The sequence below is a fragment of the Equus asinus genome, chromosome 3, assembly GCF_041296235.1.
Source record: "Equus asinus isolate D_3611 breed Donkey chromosome 3, EquAss-T2T_v2, whole genome shotgun sequence".
Lineage (NCBI taxonomy): Eukaryota > Metazoa > Chordata > Mammalia > Perissodactyla > Equidae > Equus > Equus asinus.
Window position 1 is genome coordinate 97,493,978 of NC_091792.1, and position 23,994 is coordinate 97,517,971.

General features: G+C 38.9%; 1 protein-coding gene and 1 long non-coding RNA gene across 4 annotated transcripts in view; one reads left to right on the forward strand and one right to left on the reverse strand.

Annotated features, from left to right (window-relative positions):
• Positions 1 to 8,164, reverse strand: part of LOC139044843 (uncharacterized) — a 60,112-nt gene extending 51,948 nt beyond the window's left edge. Inside the window, exon 1 of the long non-coding RNA XR_011502165.1 lies at positions 7,845 to 8,164. This is a non-coding gene — a long non-coding RNA (uncharacterized lncRNA). The remainder of the gene's footprint in view (positions 1 to 7,844) is intronic.
• RASGEF1B (RasGEF domain family member 1B) overlaps positions 1 to 23,994 on the forward strand; it is a 698,380-nt gene that overhangs the window by 604,348 nt on the left and 70,038 nt on the right. The window lies entirely within an intron of this gene.

Consider the following 23,994-nt stretch of genomic DNA (forward strand, 5'->3'; position numbering starts at 1 on the left):
GAAACTGAAGACAGAATCATTACTTGCTCAAGTTCCCATCTGAAAATGGTAGGCAAAACCAACTCTCAGAAAAGTGATAACAGGTATGAGGCAAGCCTCAATAACAGTTTATGGTTCGCACCTAAAATGAGATAAACCCGACCTATTTCAAGAGAGAGGTTCCTTCACGTTACTGTTATACTGCTCCTGAATGCTTTGGAGGATCCTGAAAATTGTGAACTGAATGCATATAATCAGTTGTCCAATATCTGAGAAAGGAAAGTTTTACTGTGATTGATAATTCTACATCCCAAGGATATTTCAGATACACTTAAGATATTTTTATCTGAGACTATTACTATTACTATCAACTTGCTTCTAAGAAGTATGAAATCCTACGTCCTAATTCCCATGAACTTACCACATATAGAGGGCTTCATATTCATCAGCAGAACAAAAGAGTAGATGAGTGGAGTGTTTCCCACATTGCAATCCTTTACATTACCACAGTCACAATTTTTATCGTATTCACACCTGTAATGTTCCTTGCTTTTTAAAAATGGCCTCACTTATTAAACTTAACCTCATCCTAAATGATACTGTTTGGGTAGTGGCACATTCACTATACTGATTCTATTTTTTCTAACATAAAGATAATTTTATGACTATTAAAATAAAAGATGTCTGTTCATACCACCTAAAATTGTCTCAGGTGCCACTCTGGCTTCCTTACGGCCTAGTAGAGTCTCACTCTTACTCCTGCTCATCCCCAAGGCTGGTCAGAATACAGTTAGATTTGAAATGACAAAGCCCTTCCTATTCTCAACTGGTTGTCTCTGGGATAATAGAAAAAAGAGCCACCATTTAGATCCATGCGTTTTTTGGTGTGGGGGAGTCAGGTAGCATTCATGTGCTTTTGGATAGGCACTAAGAGAACACAGAACCAAATCCAGTAAAATTTCCTGTTTAAAATACTGTTTAAAGGAATGAATCACCACCATTGAGAAGTATTATTTATTTTCAGATTACTTCCAATAACATCAAATTAAGCCCAAATCTTTCCTATCAAGGAAACTTCATCTAAAAACTAACATTCTTTAATAACATTCCTAAAAGCCTATGGAAATTGTAACAAAACAACATTCCTTCAAAATAAAATATTTGAATAGGAACAAGTGGAAGAAAGTACATAAAAAATTAGCCCTCATTAATGAAGAATGTATATTTTGGAAAAGATCTTGGAGAGTAAAAGGAAATCCCAGCCCCATGTAAACGTTCCCCAGTAGACACTGACCTCTTGATTGTACTGGTTCATTTTCACAACATTCCTTCTGTTCACCAAGAACTTGAAATTGCATTCCACCATTTCTTTCAAATCTGAGAAGTCCATTTTCCCTTTTATTTTCATTAAATGTATAAATAGAATCATAGCTGTTTTCTATTACCTACATAGATGATTGATAGATGGAAAGACACGTATACATATGTATGTATGTCTATAGCGATATAATTAGCACAGACGTGGAATGCTTTATTTAGGAGGACTTTAGTGTTTGTTGAGCCCAGCATCACCCAAACTGTGTTCCACAATTTCCATGCAGAGTTAAATGGATGTTCCATTGAAAAAAAGATCCATGATCAAAGAACTTTGGTAAACATTGGATTAAATAAAACAACTTATAACACTATGCACATTTTGATTTCTAAGAAGAGCGTGTAGCAGTGTCTCTCAAACTTTAATGTGCATATAAAATTGCATATTGAATTAGTCTAGAATGGGGCCTGAGATTCTGCGTTTCTAACAAACTGCCAGTGATGTTGATGCTTCTGTTCCAAGAATCACAGTTGAATAGGAAGGATGTCTTTCTTAAAACCTTATTTTCCCAGTGAACTGTGCCCCCCCTTACACACAGTTGGTGTTTTGAGCTTTTTGGTTGGTTGGTTGGTTGGCTGGCTAGCTGGCTGGCTGGTCACTTGTGAGTGGTATTTGTTGGTTTTGAACATAAACAGCAGTGATCTACAATTTTTGAAACTCTTAATATAACTGAATCTCTTCATTTTATAGGATGGTGGATGTCATTTTTAAAATCACCCTAAATTACCTAATTAACTTTTGTCTTTTTGATGGCTTGGCCTTGTTTCACTCAGGTTCTGCTTGGGAAAATTTGAAATCCTATACCATTACCAGAAGGGGTGAAGGAAATAAAAGGACGGGTGTCTCTTGAGTCCTATTCCAATTTGCAAGAAAGATGTGGTCACTTTAAAAAGAATTTTTTTTTTTTTTTGAGGAAGATTAGCCCTGAGCTAACTGCTGCCAATCCTCTTCTTTTTGCTGAGGAAGACTCGCCCTGAGCTAACATCCGAGCCCATCTTCCTCTACTTTATATGTGGGACGCCTACCACAGCATGGCTTGCCAAGCGGTGCCATGTCCGCACCCGGGATCCGAACCAGTGAACCCTGGGCCGCCGAAGCGGAAAGTGCACAGTTAATCACTGCACCACTGGACTGGCCCCGGATGTGGTCACTTTTTAAGCACTCTAAAAAATATACTTGACTCCTATAGCCAGACTAAAATTTACTAGTAAACAATTGTTTGGATTTATATTATTGACATTTTTTTGTTGGCTGTTGAACACTTAATTGTGAGATCACACAGCAAATTACCCAACTGCTTTAGGTATGTAGCAAGCCAGTTGCCTGACACTCTTCCAACCTACTTATCCACTCACTACCATTCACCTCTCCATCCACTTGTCTAACTATACACTCATCCACACACACATCCAATCTCCACCCATCTGTTCAGTCATGTGTCCACCACATGTCCACCTGCCTACACAACCACCCTCCCATCCATCCATGCACCCATTCCTTTATGTTAATTTGTTCAACAACATTTATGTGACATTGTTTCTTTGTCTGAGATAGCACTGGAAGGTGAGAGAATGGCGCAAAAAGACCAAGTAGGGTTCTACTCTGCTGTACACAGGGTTCCTAGGATGGCACTAACAGCAACAATATACTTCCTATGTGCTAAACTCTCAATCTGTAAAAAAGAGTTATTTCAATGATAGATTTTAAACAATGACTGGGACGGTGCTAGTGTAGGGAGAGAAATAAGCTGCCTGTGAGCTGAGATCTGAGCTGTCCAACGTGTCTCCTCAATCTGACATTCCTAATCCTTCATTCTGTGAAGGATTCATTCAATCCTTTCCTACCACATTTCCTGGCATTCCCCTTCATGCTCCTCACCAGCCAGCTAAACTGAGCTCCTTGAAATTGCCCAAGCCATTCCTTTGATTACACCCTTCTCTCCATCTGGACTGCACTTCCTGTCCATCCTAGATGTCTAGTTCACAGCCCAGCACATCTCTTTCCCCCCAAAAGTTATCCCAGATCTGCTCTCTGATTTGTCATCTGCACTTCTCCTGTGGCGCTCACCACTTTTGACCTTATATTCTGGTCACTTATGGGTGTGTCTGATCTCACATGTTAGACACAAAGCTCCCTAGAAAACTGAGGTCTGTACCTGATTTGTCTTTGCTTCCTTCACAGAATCTCAAGCAGGGCCACTCAGTAAGTATTTCTGGAATGAATGAATTACTCCATCTACACTTCTAATTGAATGAAGACTTTGTGTGTGGTGATTTCATGAGTAACAAGAATTTGAGGCTAAGAAATATCCTGATGCCTATAAAATTCTTAATTAACTGTACTAGTGGATTATTGTTGCTGAATCTTCTGTAAAGTACTTTGCCATGCCTTTATCTAAGGATATTGGTATGTTTCAAAGTAATGTTATAGTCTTGGTTTAATAAAAGTATTGACTTTCTGGAGCATAAGCTGTTAAAATAATATGTCCTTACTCCTAGATGTATTAATTTTTACACTATTTATTTTCCCCTCTAAAACTTTCCTTCTATTAATAGTCAATTCATTGTCAAACTTGTAAAGAATCCCATGGAACTGTAGTTTGGAACTTATTATCCAGTGATAATTTCTGTTGTTACCTTTGGCTTTCAGATCACGTTGGAGATGCAAAGTCTCTTTATCATTAGCAAAATTCTGACCTACTCTTTTCCATTTAAGAAAATGATGAAGCTTTCTATTGTTATTGCTATTCATTCCTTTACATTGTCCCAAACACTGTATGAATTCTCAATAATTATTATATTAAAGAGAGAGAGAAAGAAGAAAAGAAAATGACCCAGCTGGTAGCTCAAAATAGTAGCCTACAGAATTGTCCCAAGCCTGGAGACAAAAGTGAATTTGTGTTAAAACTCTTACTTCCCTACAAACATATTTCTTTAAGATGTAGTCTTAACACTTCAGGTCCTAGTCTTGGTGTCTTTCCAAATCATAGGATTGTGTTGAGGTAGACATAGATTATATTTTGGGGTTTTCTCTTTTTATCATTAAAATCTTTGAATTTTAGAAGGCCAATTTTGACAATTATCTAATAAAAATATTTTTAATTTGAATAGTGACAGGAAAATATATGAAGGGCTTCATTAACATTAACTCAGTTGTTGATGGAAATTTACCTGGGCCTTTTCAGACTCTTATTGGAACTGGCAAGCTCAGAGCGACAGAGCAGCTTCCACAAATGCCCAGAATCACCTGGCATCCTTACTCAGTGACCATACTTCATCAGCCCTGTCAAGTGAATGGACTTTTCAATTTGAAAAACATCGCTTCATTTTGGTGACATTGAATAATAGTATTCAATGCATATATGAAATCTTCCCATGGCCCTCAGGTCTTCTCCATGGTATCCGCCCGCTCCAGGATCTCGATTGTTTCTCAGCTACTGCCATGCTTCCATTGGCCTTTAGGTTAGGGCTGTGGCCTGGGACCGTCTGACCACCAGGAATGGAGTTGTCGTGGCCTTAGGCATGCAGGATTTTTGCCCCTTCGTTAAAGAGAAGCAAAAGGAGAAAGGACAAGGAGAGTACATGCCAGCCAAACATAGTAGCTTCCTCTCTCTCTGAACCTTCAACAGTTTAGTAGACAAATGTTTGACATACTTTTTAATTTCCAACACTTCCAAAGGATACTTTTTCTCTAGTACTTACAACTAGGTCCTCTAGTTGCTTACTGGAAGTCCCATCTGGCCTGCCTCCCTTGACACTCGCATCCCCAACTGAAAGGCCCTCCCCTACATATTCCACCCCACTCTCACTGTCAACTGCCCAGGATAGAGCGCCACTGAGAAGTGGCCCATGAGGGACGCTCCCCAACATAGCATCTAACAGCTTCCCTTTGTTGGTATTTCTGCTGACTCTACAGTCCCGCCCCTCAGTCTTTCCCACCAAACCCTTCACCATGTGAGGACTTGGAGGCAAGAGGGGACAGGGGAACTTTGAGTACTTTCTCCTTTAGAGACCTAGAGAGGCCCATTCCATCATTTCTAACATAGTCTCTTTTGGAAAAGATAGTTTAAATTCCAAACAATGAACTTTCCAATGAATTTGGGACACAGACTGATTTGCGGACTCTGTGTACTTACATTGAGGAAGTGAGGTTGCATATACAAACTTCTGTCTGACTGCTGAGTGAGCACTTAACATTTTTTTATGATTTAATTCTCTAAGGACAGGAAACTGAAGGCAGCTGCTTTTCCACCCATTCAAGAAGCACTTTGCTCCTTTATAGAAAAAGAGCTGAACTCTGAAATGAACTGTGTTGTCTGGGCTGGGGCTAGATATTTTGGCAGCCATTCAAAAGTCTTTTTTGATGGTGTGTCCATCAAATTGCAAGTTTGTGAAGTACCGTTTAGAAGTGCTTGGTCTTATTCTTTGAAGATTAGAGCAAGATAGGAAGGGAGTGGGAATCCAGAGTTACACATAATTTTTTCTTTGCAGCTGGAGAAACTGAGGCAATGAAAAGAACATTATGCAAGATCACAGAGGGGAGCCTGCAATTTTGAGAAAATGATCTTCATTTACTCTGTCATTTCCAGGCAGCTGGTTGAAAGCTAATCTTATTTTTAGATAAGCTTAGTTGTCTGGGATATTATTGGCCTCTCCATCATTGGGAAAGGTAGTGTGTTTTAGGAATAAGGTTAGTTATCAGACTTCTATCAAAGACAAAATTTAAGAAACAGATTTATTTGCTTATAAAACTATTTTAGCAAGTTTACTTTTTATTATTGGATACAAGCAAAAAGTTAATGTAACACAAATTGAGAATATATTTAAGTTATGAAACATAATGAAACCCATTCTCCAACTTAAGAACTAGAATATTAACACCACAGAAATTACTTATGTGTTCTCCCCCACTTGCCTCTACTTTCCCTCCACCCTGCACAAAGAGGTAATTATACTCCTGGCTTTTATGTTTGTCTACTCTGTGGCTTTATTTAATAGTGTTATCATATAAGCATGTATAATTAGACAATATAATATTAATTTTTGTTTTTTTGAAATTTTCTTCATAGAAGTGGTATCACATTGTATGTATTTTCCTGCATCTTAGTTTTTCACTCTAATGTTATCTTTCTAAAATTCATCTATACTGTTGCTTAACTTGTGGTTTACTCATATTCGCTGCTGTATAATATTCATTATGTGACTATATCAAAATTTAGCTTGTCACTCTTGACAGTGGATTTTGGGGTCTGTGAGTAAAAGATTAACAATCAGGACTGGGCTGATGTGCTTGTCCAAAAATCTCTCCTGCTCAGTGGCTTTCACAATTTTTTTTACTCCTCCTATAAAAACCAAATGTGTTTTGGGGCTGGCCCCGTGGCCGAGTGGTTAAGTTCGCGCGCTCCGCTGCAGGCGGCCCAGTGTTTCGTTGGTTCGAATACTGGGCGCGGACATGGCACTGCTCATCAAACCACGCTGAGGCAGCGTCCCACATGCCACAACTAGAAGGACCCACAACGAAGAATATACAACTATGTACCGGGGGGCTTTGGGGAGAAAAAGGAAAAAATAAAGTCTTTAAAAAAAAAAAAAGTGCTAAAAAAAAAAAAAAAACCAAATGTGTTTTATATTGCATCCCACTACGCATACACGTATAAGTAATTGAAACAAAGTTTAACGAAATAATACTATTTTTACCATGTGTGATGTACTCTAATATTTCTATTGTAGTCTATTCTATTTCCTTTTTCCTTTTTAACATTTAACTAACATTTGGTGAGGCCCGCCAAATTGGTGTCATTACTCTCTATGCTGCAGATCACAATTTGAAAAACACTGCTCTAAGTCTTACAGTGAAGAATGAATTCATAAGTGAAAAAGCATAGCATGCTTGTTTTTAATACTATGAATTTTATTGGGTCAAGAAAAACAATGTAGCAAAATCCATAAATATTCGTTCATGCTTTTCTTTATTACGATCACCGTGATTATAAGATTTTGTCCCTGATATCAATAAAGCTCTTTTAATGAGATAAAAAATGTTCTACAGACTTAAACACTTCTAGAAGTCTTTTTATTTAAACTATCTTTTGAAAAAGCCAAACACAAGATAAGAGTTTTTAATAAAATAATTCTTCAAATCACTTCAGATGATTTAATTTTGTTATCAGAAAAAGCAAAATACTTTTTCCTTTCCTTTGCCATAGGAGATAATAGGTGGCTCTCCAGATTAGGAGTCAGAGAGCTAAGCACCCACAGACCTTATACTTGGGCATCTCCTCTGTGAGTTTCTAACTCTGCAGCAGGCAAGCAATACTAATTTCATGAGAGCTACACCCTTCTCTCTTTGACTGCATAAAGACAGCAGGAAAAATGCTCTATTTTAGCCTTCTGAGGGGAACTTTGGAGAAAAGCATCTTTCATTCATCCCCCAATGCAAAGCAGCCATGAAATCCCCCTTTTGTACTTTATCAGAGCTGATGGGGACTTACCATCTTCCACTCCAAATTACAGACATCTTCAAACCTCAAGGGACAAAGTTTCCTTCCTGTGACAAGAGAATTCTGGAAAGCTGGGTAGGTCTGTGTGCCAGGTATCCTCACTCCAAAGAAGACAGAGTTGAAAGAAGGGATTCTGCAGCCACGTTGCCATTTACACCTCTCGTACCCAGTGTGAGGAGTGGGTTAAAGAGTTGGGGGTCCTCCATGAGGTACTCAAGATCTTAGAATATCCACTCTCTCTTGCTTGGGAATGGAATTATTCGATATTAGAAGAACTGCTGGTGTCCTCTCTGAGTAAAGCAGGAAATATTTTTAGGAAGGATTAAAAGCATATTTTTGTAATTATGATAACACTGGGTTATTCTTGGATCGTGAATTGGTCTCTTCTTAACCTTCCTTTCTCTTTCTTCAGAGACTAGTCAAAAGTCACAACATTTCAATTTCTAATTCTTTAAGCAGATTTTTTATTTTTCATGATTTCTCTTCGTTTCTATATGATTTTATTAAGCAATTTTGATTAGCATTCACAATGGTCCCTATTCCTTTTATCCCTTTATTCTTGTTTGTAAATCATTGGCTGTTTCACAATTTTTGTTTAGGAAACAATGTTTATATAAGAAAGAGTTTGCATTTTGGAAAGAGTCTTTAGTGATGGAGAGTGAGGGCTCTGGAGCCAGACTCTTGGTTTTAAAGCCCAGCTCTTCTACTTACTAATTTTGTGCCTTTAGCAAGTTACAGAAACACTTGTGCCTCAGTTTCCTCATCTGCAATATAGAAATCACAATGATAATATCTTCCTTTGGAGGGTTTTGTAGAAATAAGCAAGTTAATACATATAAGTGCACAGACCAGTACCAGATATACAGCAAAGGCTCAATATGTGTTATTCTTATAAGTGTCATCATTACTACATTATTACACAGTTATTATATTGTGTGGTAACCCACGACATCCCTCTTACTGCCTAAGAAGCTAAGACTGATTGTTTCTAAATTTGTTAAAACTGACACTTTTTTCCTCTTTGGGGAACTATATATGCAACATAACTTTCTGATGAAAGTTTAGCTTCGCTTAGTTATCAAATGAGATAAAGTATATAAAGTACTTTGCACATCATAAGGTGCTATATAAATATCAGTTATTATAATACATACTACAAAGAAAATTTCTATTTTCCAGATGCCATTACTTAAGAGAGGTCTTATCTCTGTTTTTGGAAATAAATTCAAAGTGATTTTCCCATAAAGAGTAATCTTTCTGGAGCCTCAAAGATCTTAGACTAAGATTTGTTGATGGCGTTTTTCATTATTGGGATAAGGATTTAGATTGTATCAGATTTGAACACATTTGCAATTTCAGCCTTTCCTTCAACAAAGATATGAACAGATTGCTGTCCCTGGTCTATCAAAAAAAGCAAAGCACTCTTGGTTGCAGGAATTTCAAAAATAAATGTTAAATAAAATAGGTTTCCAAAAACTTCAACTCTCAGACCATTTGATGCATACTTCATTTAGCTAGCTGTAATTAATGGCATATCTTAAGAAATTTCCTGGGAAGGAGAAATCCAATGTGCAGACCAACACTCAATTGCTGAAATTTCTTAGGCCATCAACACACAGCATTCTCTCCTTCTTCGCTTTCCTTTTATACACGCAATGCAAGTCTCTCGTAAATGACGCCTTGTCATGATATGTATTAGTCTTTTCTCGGGCTGTCAGTCCTACACAATCTGGCATTTTGTTATCAGCATATAATGTTATTATATGTAAAATTATTTCCTGAGTGTATTTGCCTCCTCAACTAAATTTTAAGCTCATGAAATCAAGGATCATATTTTACACTATTCATAATCTTTTTTATAATGGCCAGCAAAGTTCTAAGCATATAGTAATTGCTCACGGGGTGCTGATTGATTGATATTTGAAATTCACATGAACCTGTTCTAGAATCCAATGAGACAAAGCCCATATTTTCCCCCAAATGAAACAAGACCTCGTAACGGAATTTTTTCACTTTTCCTCAGCCTCTTCTGTAGGCTTCCCTGATGCTTCTGTGACTTGTAGATATAGCAGGACAAAGGAGAAAGAACTCCAATTGGAGTTAAAAATGTCTGGGTTTCAAGTACTGAATGTAAGCAGGATATTTAACTTCCCTGAGCCTCAGTTTTCTCATCAATAAAATGGGAAAAATAATTTCTGCCTCAGTATTTTTGGGATTGGAGAAAATATTTTATATGAAACGCCTAGCACAGCGCCTTGTTGGGGTGCAATAAAAGTAGGCTATTACACACCTGCTTAAGTGGAGGTGCCGATTTGGCATTTATAGCTGGTTTTCTCAAAGACTCAGTTTGTCCAAAACCAAGCTCATAATTTTTCCCAACTCTCAAACCCGGCCCTCCTTCAGGGATTGTCACCACCACCCATCCTACCTATGCAAAATAAAATCTAGAATTCATCTCTAATACCTCTCTTGCCCTCTCCTGCACTTCCTATCCCCAAACCAACACAAACTGATTACCTCCTAAGCCTTCCCACACCTCCCCACCTTCCACAACCACTGGATCAGTAGAAGCTGATCCATCATCTCTCCCTGGGTCCACCACACACCTCCAGCTGAGCTTCCTGCATCCTCTATGAGTGGCTCTAATCTGCTCATATCACCTGAGTTACCTTCCTTTATGAATGCAAATCCAATCACATCTTTCCCTTGCTACCTTTCACTTTGAGAAGAACAAATACCCAAATCCTTCACTTGGCCAATAAGATCTGGTCCATGATATTTTCCATTTGCGCCCCCACCCCCCACCCCGATTTACTTTATCCTTCTCCACTCCACTCTGTGACCTGGGTGCTGACTTTTATAGGCTGCATCAAAGGGCTCCCTCCCTGTCTGACTTACAGTTCATTTGACTCAAAAAAGGTGGGAGATGGGAAGATGGCTGGAGATTGCAGTAAGATATTTATTCCCCTGGATCTCTCCATGCTGTCTAGCCTCAGACTGGCTGCATCTCCTTACAGCCACAGCCACTGTAAAGGGTCTCTTTCCTGTAGCTATTTTCTCTGGTAAATGCTCCTATCTTCCACTTGGATGCCAAGACATAGGAGCAGCTTTTCATTCTTGGCTGCTGTACATGCCTTGTTGATTTCCCTTAACCATTCAGACACCATTGTAGAGCGTCCTTTTATTAAACTATCCTCAGTGGCCCCATTTGAGTGTGCCCTGTTTTCTGCTAGAACCCTGACTGAATCATTCTTCTCTCCTGAAGCCACTGGCCTTTCAGGTCTTCGAATATTCCATGCTTCCTTCCACCTCTGCCCAGATGACTCTTTCTCTTTCCCTAGCTGACACTAACTCATCCTTCAAATCTCAGCTCAAGTATCACGTCCTAGTGGAAGCTTTTCCTGACTCCCAAAGAAGGTCAAGTAGCTCAATGCTTTCCTACTTCTATGTAATTTTCCACAACACTTATAATAAGATAAAAATACATCATTTAATTAAAGTAGTCTCTGCCATGAATGTAGGAATCACGTCTGTTTACTCATCACTGTACCCCAGTTCCTACACAGTGTCTGGCACATGTGGTTCTCAGAACACAAATGGTAAAAGAATAAATGCCTTCAATTTGGTAGCCATTAACTAAAAACATGCTGATCTTTAGGTGTTTACAAGTGGACCACATTTATCTGTTTATTTTGTAAATCCATACATGTATGCTAATCATAGTTTGGACAGAGAGCTTATCTTTTATTATTTCTTCCAATCACAGTTTCCAAAGCCAAGCATTTCAAAGTCACATTGTATTAGGAATTTCCTGGCTACCTACTTGCCTCAAATGACTGTCCCTTTCTCCTTCTTCCTGTATCCTGCTCTTTCTTTTTTCCTCAGTGAATAGTTTTCCGCTTTCCATCATCTCTGGTTTGTAGCCTGGAATGCCCTTCCCCACCCATATCCATGTGACTAACTCCTTCACCTTCTTTAAGGCTTTGCTCAAAGCTTTCCTATCCTCACCACACTATTGAAAATTTCAGAAGCAACCCTTTCTCCAAAGCTCCTGTGCTCTGCTCTGTTTCCATAGCTTTTATCATCGTCTAGCATCATTTATGTTTTTATGATGCTTATTGTTTATTGTCTGTCTCCTCTACTAAGATCTATATATCTCTTGTACCTGCAACGGCGCCCAGAACACAGTAGGCCTTCAAAAGTGTTTGTGGAATGAATTAGATCCGTGTCATTCTCTCAACCTTTGGCTGGCCTGTGCCTCTTCATTCACATCTGCTCTTTCCCGTAAACCAAAAGGCAGTTATAGGGTTACGGATTCTCCCTCGCCCCTCCCTCTGCCTAGACCAAACTCTACCTAGACAAAACCGTATGAGGCCACAATTTTAAAAGAAGTCCCATGTGATTTAAAGGAAACGCTCTTACCATACATACTTCTCAAATTATTAATTAAGCAATGTGAACACAGGAATTATGCTTTTTGGATTAAACGTCCTTCACCCAGTAAATATTTTGTTATGAGAGCAATAAAGATGAAAGCAAGTGTTAGTGAAAGTCCGTAAAGGTGTAAGTAAAATGCCTAGTCTCTATTTGCTAAGCAATTAATTTCTATCTCCATTTTATCTGCAAGCTACTTTAGAAATATTGCATAAAAAGCAAATTTATCATATAATCTAGCAAAAGAAACTCCTTATGAGTTTGTACTTTTGCCATTCTGTGTTATATTCATCATTGATGTTCAAAATAATTTGTCAAGGCTCTGCAAGATCCCAAAGTGCCTTCTGAGTCATTAAACACTAAATTTTCAATAGCATTTTGGGCCCCATCTTATTTATTGAATATTGGTTATCCATGCCCTGTATACATGGTTACCCTCCGGTAACCAGAATATTCCAACCAATCAATCCGACAGGAAGTATATATTAAACGACTAGGGTGTGCTTATCCTAGCATTGTTTTAACCAGAACACCGTGCCTCTGAGCATGCTGCATGCTGAGAATTTAATGTATTACTAACGAGTACTAATATCTGTTAGTTTGAAATTATTTTCACCCAAACGGCACTAAATGGCTGAAGAAAAAGAGAAGTGAAGTCTGGTTGACATTCATGCCACTTCTCATCCCTTCGTGACGCTGCCTCTTCCCAGAGGATGTCCCTTCTTTCTCCTCGTGATTGGTCATGTTGAGACTCTCATTGTTTTTTTCTCCTTTAAGGGAAACATGGTAGAAAATCTTATCTGAATTATTTTAAGTGTCTTTTTTTCTCCTTTTTACATTACATGTTAATAAAGGAGCAATTAGGAATGACAGAGGGGAGAATAAAGAAAAATTAATTCCCAATTCACCCACATATTTCATCACTAAAGGTAACTACTGTTAATTTGGGGATCTATTTCTTTTCATGGTTTTTACACACACACACACACACACACACAACAGTGATCTGAGACATGTCAGTAGTAGTGAGCTAGAAAAAGAACAGCCCAACCTATAAAAGTGACATCTATGAAAAACATACCTAAAAGAAAAAAAAGCCAAGAATGAAAATCTAGCCTCTAGGGTAAAGGTTAACAACGGAACTGTCATTTATTGTTGATGATTTGCTTTCTCCTAAGCTCAGAACTTTCAGGGAATTAGTTTATGATCCCAGGCAGCTTGCTCGGCCCCGGGGGAGGGTGCCCAGTTAGCCCTAATTATTATGTTTTGTTTCACATTCCCACTTAAACAGCTAACCTTTTTTTCTAATGGGTCTGGACTCTGGCAGCCACAGCTTGAACTGACTGAGCTGTTCTTTCTCTAAATGGCCTTTTGTGTGTGGATAATGACCCCACTCTCTTGAATAGGGTTTTTCTCTACTTGCTGTAGCTAAATGCATCATTGGAAAAAACAAAGCAAAGAGAAATTACAGTAAAATGGTACATAATGGCCCCCTGGGGTGGGAGGTGGACTTGGCGCTCAGACTTTCACACTTTCCTTCTTCTAAAGTCTCCTACAGAATAATAGTTTACCTCACAGGAGCAAGTTGGGGGCTGCACCCTGTGGGATTTGGGCTGTGTTTGGGGCTGTGATTTGAGAAGATAAGCTGTCACCGAGTTAAGGGTGCCTTGGTATTCTCAGGAGAAATACTGTTCTGCTTCTTAACTCAGCTTATTGAGTTAGAACCTACCTCAGAATAAGTGCTTAGAAATATGAATTTCTTCCTGGTCAACCTCAGGCTTCCAAGGGACATTGGTCATTCTTGTCCTTGTGCTACAATTCTGTCGTGATATCTGAATTTACCGTGTCTGTGGCACCGGGGAGCCTTGTGAAATAGATGAATGCAAGCTCTTGGAAACCCACTTTATGTACCAAGATTTAGAATTATTAAAAAAAAAATTCTATATTTTAGACAGAATAATGGTATCAAAGTTCACAAAACTTTAAGGCAGATTTTGATCCACTTATTTTACATTTAAAGTTAATTAAGAGGATAACTAGGTTCTTTGTAGTCTCAAAATATTTCATTACCTCAGTGTAACTTACAGTCACAAGAAGGCAATTTTAAGGTCTAGAGACTGTATGTGTTAGTGGAGCCCCCCACCTCTACTCCTTCTCCATCCTCTTCTCCGCTCCTTCTCTTCATTCTCCTCCTGTGTGTGAAAAACACTTGGTAAGTTACTAGACATTATATAAATACTAGTCAGCGCAATCTAATCACTCACCCTTCTCTCCTGTACTGAATTCCCTCCTTGTACCTTATTTACTTGATACTTACTAATTCCGACCAATCCTTTTTTCCCCCCTCATCCCTTAGCTATTTTAATAGCTTCATTTAATAAAGTAATAACCCATAATGGGTTACTAAAGGACAGTTAGGAATGCTAGGGGACAGCCCTTTGAAGATCTGTAAGTTACTTCCCTAAGGTGATTCATTCACTTCCACTTCTGGGTGCCTTAGGGGGTAATAATAATCATACATATCTTCTTTACTCAAATAAGTGGAGATATAGCTGTGGCATGTGTATGTGTGTTTAATATTTTTAAAGTTCAGCATCTGCATAAGCAAGAGGGCAAGTCATAGGACTGACACATGGACAGAAGGAAGCTGAAGAGATTGTTTCCTCCCAACGACTAGCTTTGTGAGGAGAGACAAATATTGGCAATTACAATGTATATTAAGTGAACATGATCATTTTTGTTTCATCACAAGAAATTCTGAATAGGTTTTAAGCATGTTTTCTGAGGCAAGTGCACCTTTGCCCAATAGCTTTGGGCTGCAGCTGCTGAAGAGGAGAGTGGCACTAAAGAGAAATACTGATCAGTTTATAAGCCTTGAGTTAGCACATGGACCAAGTGCCTTTTTGCTCTATCGAACTTAAACACGTTACATGTGACCTCGTCTTTATGGCCCATATGAGAATCTGAAAGGTGCCTAAAGTTTCTAACACTGGGAAGGTGTCTATGGTTTAGAGTAACACTTCTCTGAAGTGCTCTTTATTGGTCTGTACATGTGTCATCATGAGTCAAACCATTTGCTAGTGACCCGGATCAGTGCAGACAGGCTTGGAACACTTTCAAAGCAGATGCTAAACAGTGAAGGCTGACATAAAGAAAGGTCATAGACTGGGGCTAGAACAATTACAATTAGATCATTACTGATGAAATACTGACTTTCTATATCACTTTACACTACATGTGGAATTCATTCATTCATGGATTCACAAATCCTTATTGAGCGTCTCTTATTTGCTAGACATGGTTTTAGGGTCCAGGGATACAGAAGATAAATAAAACAGGATTACCACCACCCTCATAATCACATTCTACTGAAAGAGACGGAGTATAAATAACAAAATAATAGCTCTCATTTGTTTATCCCAAGTGAGTTCCTCCTACTGTGCTAAGTGAGTTGCGTGCACTCACCCACGTAATCTCACAATAACTAGATGGGTAAGTATTATTACTATCCCTTTTCTACAGATAACTGAACTGAGGCACAGAGATGTTCGTACTGGTACAGGGTCACACAGTAGTAAGTGATGGGGCCAGGATTCAAACCCAGACCCCTGCTTTTCACCACTGCCTCTGACACCATATTCTAAAAGAAAACTATAAAAGGGGGGTCAGGAATCCCTGGGAAAAGATTGACACTGTTTTTAAACCTTAGTTTTATTCCTATCTCCCATATGTTAATACTGTTAAGAGCTTGGTGGATTTCCTTTCATCTTTCTATGCAGCTGGTTTTGCAGCATTTTTTTTAAAAAAAACATAGTTGTAATTATATTGTATATATAATTTTTACCATGTAACTCTGAAGTCTGTCTGTAGGCTTTGAATGTTATTAAGCAATGATGGAGGGAGTCCTTGCAAATGATTGTTCAAGGGCTTTCATGGCCCAGGAGATATTATTTTTTTATACTACATTTAAAAAACTGATCTCACCATCATTTGCTTGTATAAAGTGTATATTATAATAATAATAAGCGATTTATGTTTAAGAATCATCATGAAGGCTCACCTACATATTGAAGTAACTAGAAGTCTCAAGTATCAAAATGATATTTAAATACTTTTACATCCTCTTATTTAACATGTGCAAGTTAAATTGGTGCATCAGAATTTAAATGCCTTTATAATTTTATAAACTTGCACAAATATTCACCAAGAACTCACTGAGAATAATGTTTCTTTTATAGCAGTGCTAAAAATTGGAAATGGAGGAGGGGATTGAAAAATCATAATTATGACCAGTCTGTCCATAAAGCGCATGTCTGTTTAAACTTTAATGGTGGTAAAAACAGGAGTACATTGCACTCCGTAGGTTACCCATCTCCTCTATTAAGAAGGCCCGGGAAACTCTCGTTAGACAGATAAGGAGGTGGGTAGGGGAAGGGGGAGAAAATTCACACTTTTAAACTGTAGCTACTGCCTTTCATTTCAGAAGCCAGTTCTTGCATTTGCAACCCCAACTGATCTAAGCAAATTTTTAGCCTGCCGACTAATGAGTTTAAAAATGAAGCCCTCCTGTTGTTGCTTGATTTTCTTTCTGCTTCAGTTGTGCTTTCGAATAAAACCCTGAAATGCCAAGGAAGCAATTTTCAGAAATGCGTTGGTAGCTACACCGCAGCCGTATGTTGAGCACACACGTAGGTGGACTTCACTCGTGTGACCTGAAGCCTCGAGACATTCGAATGTTATTTAAAGGCGGAAAATCAATGGCTAAATAGGGGAACTTCTTTGCCTGGGTAGACAAAAGCAGAGTAGAATTGCATGGTCATGAAGTCATAAAAAGACACTAGTCTTTTCTTTATGATTGCCAAATTCACTAAAACCTCACTCCAACATTAATTTGATAGTAAATTATTCAATAGAAGACAAATTTACTTAAATTTGTTCCAAAATAGGCTTGTAAAAAGCAATGATGTTAGACCCAAGCACTTCACTTAGATGATCTTATTTCATCTTCATAACAACCTTTGAGAAAGCTACCAGAATTTCTTTCATTTTACAGATAAGAAAATTGAGGCACAGGGATTTTAAGTGACTAGCCCACTTTTACAGTTAAGGAGTGGCAGGGCTGGAATGTGAACCTAGATAAGGCTTCCCAAAGCCTTACTTTTTGCTACTTCCTCATCCAAAATCTCCAATGGCAGCTAATAGCCTATCAATCCAATTGACAAGAGATGAGTGGGCCAGGAGATGTCTTTGGAGGGCAGGGAATAAAGGAAGGCACAGGGAAATGAAGGCACGAAATTTTTTAGAATCAGCTGTCCTGAACGTTGCTAAGAGAGTGAATCTTAAAAGATCTCATCACACACACACACACACACACAATTTGTACATACATGTGCATGTTAACTAGACTTATTGTGGTGATCATTTTGCAATATATGCAAATACTGAATCATTGTGTGGTACACCTGAAACTAGTATAATGTTATATGTCAATTATATCTCAATTTAAAAAAATGGATTTCAGTTTTAGTTCACCATATGGAGTGGTGATTCTGTCTGCCTCCATTCCTAGATCCGTTCTCCAACCTTCTCTGTCTTGCTCTCATGCCTTCTGGCTTCTAGTTGGGTTCGGCCAATGGAAGGCACTGGCAGGAGGATGGAGGCCCGAAGGAGAGATGTTGGGGTACCGCTTCCTCACGTCCTCCCTACTTCAGTACTTGTCTCTCATAATAACTGCATCTTTTCTGCCAAATGGCTGCTTCTGCCCTTTCAGCCTTAGGGGTGCTATCAGCCTCCTGTTGCTAGTCTCTCGGTGCTTTGACATCCCTTATTTCTTCCCTCAACCATACCTCTTTAAGTCATCCCTTCATTAAAGTGGAACTTGAATTATCTGGGGGAAATTCTGTTTCTTGCTGAGACCTGACTGATAGACTTTATCTTTGTAGCCTTATTCCTCTCTCATCTCTACATAAATCCATTCATTCATTTATTAAACAAATATCCACTGAGCCAGGTACTTTCCAAGGGCTGGTGGTGAGGGAAATCATGGAATAAGACGGACAAGGTCCTTGCTTTCTTGGAACTTAAAATATCTGATGCCTTCGCTTCCCTATGCTTTTGTTCATTCCCTCCTCCTCACTCATCCCTTGCCAATTGTAATACTTTAAGCCCCAGTTCCAATATTTCTTCTTCAAAACGGCAACATTTAGACTTCTTTTGAGCACTGTGAAGGGCTAGGTTCTGTGGTAACAACAAAGATTCTAAAAAGATTTCCGAAAGTATTCATTGGTCACCCCAGCACTCCCGATCTTCTTTCCAAGAATCCATAACTGAAAAATCCACAGAAGCAGATGGAATTTTCCTCAGTGGACTGCAGCTGACGATTTGCCTCTTTGAAGGGGTTGACTTCCCTAGATGATAAAGAGATGCTTGTGTTGCAGGATAATTTATGGGATTATTAAAGTATTTTCCCCTAATCATTTTCAAACAAACAGCAAGACTTTGGGGCTCCTTTGCCTCAGGATAGAGGTGTGTTGAAGAAAGCAGTTTTCCACATCAACCTACTTTTTTGGCTTTTGTTTCTAGAGGCCGGAACTCTTGAGGAAATCACGGTGGTGGGAGGGGAGAGGTGAAGGTAGTTGGAGGCAGGAGATGGAGAGGTGATTGCTGAAGCCTCAAGAAGGAGGAGAGGCCGCTGCACAGCATTCCAGAGAGGTGTCAGTGGCTGTATGTGTCCCCAACGAGTCTGACTTCTAGTCTCAGCCAGAACAAAGACCCAGGATGGCTACACCAGAGTCTTCCTGGACTCCCTGCCTCCCTTGCCCAAATTGGAACCAGAGTACTGACCCGCCAGCCTTCAAGGGACACAAGGAGCAAGGTGCAAGCCTACCTTCATCTTCTCTGAAGTTTGGTTTCCAAATAAAGTAATTACACACTTTCAGATGCCAATGTCATTTGACCTCGTAGCAGCTGGGCGTACTGTCTACTATTGTTTTCTCCAGCATCGAGGTCATAATATTTAGTTGACATCAGCTTAAACCTGTATCTAAATTTGTGTATGAATCATTAAATTGTATTTACAAAACCCTAAGCTGCTTATGAGAAATGAAATTGTAGCCCCTTGCGTAAGGAGAAGTATTTCTTCCAAAAGGGCCTCCTGTTCTTCCTGTCTGCTTGTCTGTGACAGTGGGACAGTGAGAGAGAGAGAGAGGGAGAATGAATTGGTCCAGTTCAAGAGATGTTTTATAAAATCATCATTTAGGGTAGGAGTTGGCAAACTGTGTCCCACAGGCCAAATCCTGCCCATCACCTGCTTTTGTATGGCCGATGAGCTTAGGATAATTTTTACATTTTTTAATGGTTGAAAAAAATCAAAAGAAGAAAAATATTTTGAGACATGTAAATTATGTAAAATTTTAATGTCAGTGTCCATAATAAAGTTTTATTGGAACATAGTTACACTTATCTGCTTATGTGGCTGCTTTTGTGCCATGATGCAGAGTTGAGTAGTTGTGACAAAGACCCAAAAAGCATAAAATATTTACTACCTGGCCCTTTATAGAAGTTTGTTCACCCTTGATGTAGAGTGAATGTGGAAATACTTGTTGCTAGGCTTTCAACTTGGCTGTCCGAGACAGGATCTAGTGACCTAACACCTAGATTTATTTCTATCTATTTAAGGAATAGACCGAAGTTATTACTCACTCAGGGGTATTGTCAATATCAGAATAGGCTAAATCCAAAAGGGGGGCCTTCTCTATGGGACAGATAGAAATCAATACATTTTGAATGAGCTTAGCCTGACACAGGAAGTTCTCTCAAAGACATTATAATAACAGCTTCCATTTATGGAACTCTTATTATCTGCCACATGCTTCGTTAGCGACTCAATTTAATCCTCAAAGCCACCCTGAAAGGTGGGTATTTTAAAGAGGTTATGAAGGTGGGGCAATGAGTCGAAATATAAAAATCAAAAGGTGTGCGATCCACATAAGACTCTAGAGGTCAGAGAGTGAAGAGAAAGTACTTCTAAAGCACAGTGCAAACAGCTGGGGTTTCTGTCCACCTGACGTGAGGCCTGGTGGTGAGGCAGATGAAAACACCAACTTTACACAGTTGTTACAAGGAATCAGTGACCTCCTTCATGGAAAAACACCTACCAGTGCCTGGCAAAGAGTGGTTGCCCAATAAAAGTTGGTTTATTTCCTCCCTCTTTTTTTTCTAACTAAATTTCATATTTACCAACTGTAAGTGCGTTCTATGTAAAGAAAGATTGGAAAAGTACAGCAGAAGTTAATAAAATTGTTATTGATGGGGGCTGGGGTGACAGGGACAGGAGCGGGAACATTGCTTCTTTTTATCTTATTTTCATATTGTTTTGATTTTGAAAAATGTAAATAAATTAGCTATCAAAAATTAAATTAAAAATCTGTAATGAGGCTTAATTTGGGACGTATACACTTTAGACCCTCCCAAGTGGACAAACCTACCCAATTTTATGATAGTAGTTTTCCTTGTACATTGATTTCATTCCATTCTGTTCTTTTTTTCCATCTACTTTGGAATTAATTTAGTCCTTGATTTGAACACTTAATAAGTATCCCAATTTCTTTGTTTACACAGATAACTCGTACGACTAATAGTGAGTCTTCAGCCAGTGGTTCATTTTTATAACTGAAACTTAGCTTCTGAGAGCTTGTTACCTCTGGTTTTCGTATACCTTTTCTACCTACTATTGTTTCAATCCAGCAGCAGTGTTGTTACAAACACATGTATTCTGTAGTAGGTAAAATACAGACTGTAAATTAAATAGTAACATACAAGTTAAAAGAATTGTTTCTAAACTTCCCAAAGTTGTTTCTAAACTTACCAAAACATTTCAATGGCTTGTGATTGTAGAGAGAATCAAGTCCTGGCTCCTTAGCAGAAAGTGTACAGTCCTCTGGGGCCTGCACCCTGCCTTCCACCCTATTCTCTCCTGATGGCCTCTGATTCATCCTCCAACATCACTAAGCCACTTGCAGGTCTCAGTGTTCCCATGCCGTTTCTCACCTAAGTGCTTGTCACTTAGTAGATGCTTAGTAAATATCTGAGAAATTGGTGAATGAATGACCAATAAATTTCTGATATTGATTTAATTTTCCAGAATGCTGTTCCTATTAGAGAGGAACTAGATAGGCTAACTTCCTTAACATGCATACACCCCGTTCTTCTTAATAATTATCTGTAGCTTTCTAAATTATTAAACTGGCTTTTTATGAACCAGCTCTCCTGAGTTTAGTTAATACGGATCAAACCTATAGGTAAATTGGTGAAAACAAGTTTCAAGACCCACTGAGCGTATGGCTTGGAATGAACACTCTAGAAGCAAGCATTTGAGCCACACAAACAGCTTTCTCACCTCTGCTCACATGACTCTAGCAGAGTTCCTGGGCCTAAACCATGTCGCCAGTCTGTCCTGAATAGCAACAACCACTCCAGAACTCTGCTTTCATTCTCTTTCTGAAGACTGCATAGACCACATTCTATTGGGTTCATAATCAAGGCTCTTTATCAACTGGTCCCAATTTACTTTTTGAGCCGTTTCCCCTAATAAAGCTCTCTGCTCCAGGTCCATCGGTTTCCTGCACACAGGAAATGTGTTCTGTTCATTTCCACCCTCAAATCTTAAACCACAGTCTTCCTATTAAAAAAAAATCCCCCCAGGTTTGTTTATTTTATTTATGCCAATTAAAATTCTATGTCGTAAAAGCCTAACTAAAGCCCATCTCTTTCCCTTAATCTCTCTTGGCACCTGCTGTTTATACCATAACCTCTAGTCCTTGTCTATAGGTGCCCTAATTGCTTCTCAGTTGCGTTTTATTTATACATCTTGTCTTCTCAGATAGAAGGAGTGTTCTTCTGAGACATGGTTGGGTTTTCTATTTCTTTACCATTTCTCATAATACCTACCGCAGAGCTGGCTGGACTGAGTAGCTGTTCCAAGGATGCCAATTAAACTAAATCTCCAGAAAGTACTTTCAAATTGGAAGGAAGAAAATGAATAGAATAAATACATAGTATCTGCCGTGATAGGTGTTTGTTCTTTGTTATCCAATGTAATCTTCACAAAATGCTGCCGAGCACGTATGGTTAGCCTTATCTTTTAGAGATGAAGAAACAGATGTTCACAAACGTTTAGTGACTTACCCAACATCACACGGCTAGTATGCGGCAGAGCTGGAATTTGAAAACACATCTGCTTGATGTCAAAGTGTTTTTTTCTCTCTCTCTTTCCACTCAATATTTTACTAGTAGCTAACAGTGGTAACAATCTTTAAGACCAAAGATCATAAAATGTTAGTATTCAGTCTTAGTGGGTAATTTGATGAAAAAAAACTAGTTTTGCCTATAAAATGGCATTTTTATCTTTCTTTTAAAATAAAATTAAAATTACATAGGGGACAGCTTCTCTTTATCAAATAAAATATGGAAACAAGGAGAAATCATTAGGGAAATGCAGTCAATAGTTAGAGAAATAAAACCTTGCCCATTTTAGTTAACTAACAAAAAAAATCCTGAGTTTAGACAAGCTTCAGGATCCCTGATTTCTTGGAGAGGCAGCGAGAATATTGAGACCTTTTGCCTGAAAAAACGTCTTTCAAAAACCGAGATTTTTTTTATCTTTTCTCTTTTGTTTAACTTTAGAAGACAAACTAAAATAGTAGTACAAGTGTAATTTCTAAAACTTTCCAAAATAAAATCCAGGCCCAATATCCCAAGAAGGCAAAAGGGCAAAAAAGAGATCTTGTAAACTTCTTCCTGGAAACCCAGATCCTCTTCCCACTTACAAACCTCAACCACATTCCCCTGTCTCCCTGTTCCTGGGCCCCCCCACCTACCCTGGAAGCAGAGTATGTGGGTTTTTTAAAATCTTTTCTCTGTTGGGCCTGGTTTTGTTTCTCTCTGGTTCTCACTGAATGGGAGACCCCTGTGTCCTGTGGCGGGCGTGCTGGGTGTAGCCAGACTGTGTCTCGCTGCCTGACCCGGGCAGGATGGTGTGTGGCAGACAGAAGGAAGGATTCAGCATGTGAGCATGTGTCACAGCTGGGCAACTCCCCTGAGAAACTTTCAAGCTCCTTTTGTGAGATGACTACAGAAAAATACATTTATTGACATCTTCGTTTCCAGTTCTTCCACCGCCTTTCCTTCCCATGAGATGTGGAAACTCACATGATAAGCCACACCCCTGAAAGTCCTCTAGCTGACAGATATCATTCTGAGGCGGGATAATAAGAGGAAGGGAAAGGATGAGGGGGAGGATGGGGGTTTTTTGAGTAGGCTGAAGCTTTCTTTACATAGAAAAACCATTTCCCTTTATTCTAACCCCGGGCTTGTTTTAATTTTAAGCTACTAATTTGAAATAGCTAATCAGTTGCCACAGGCATACACACATTGCCCAGACTGCAAAATACCTGCCCTTTTCTAATCAACCCCAAAGAGAGAATGATTTATATGTATAATGTGCACTTAGCCTGAAAAGCCCAGGCACTTTCCACGGGATGATTTGCACAGATTATTCAGTAGGATTTTCCAATTCATACCAATGGCAGAGGGGCCCATGGAGGATTCCAACATTTTCATGATTGAACAAGACAGGGAACATACACTTTAAAAAACCGACAAACTTTAGGAAGAGATTTCACAAAGCTTATTTTGCTCATTTATTTGG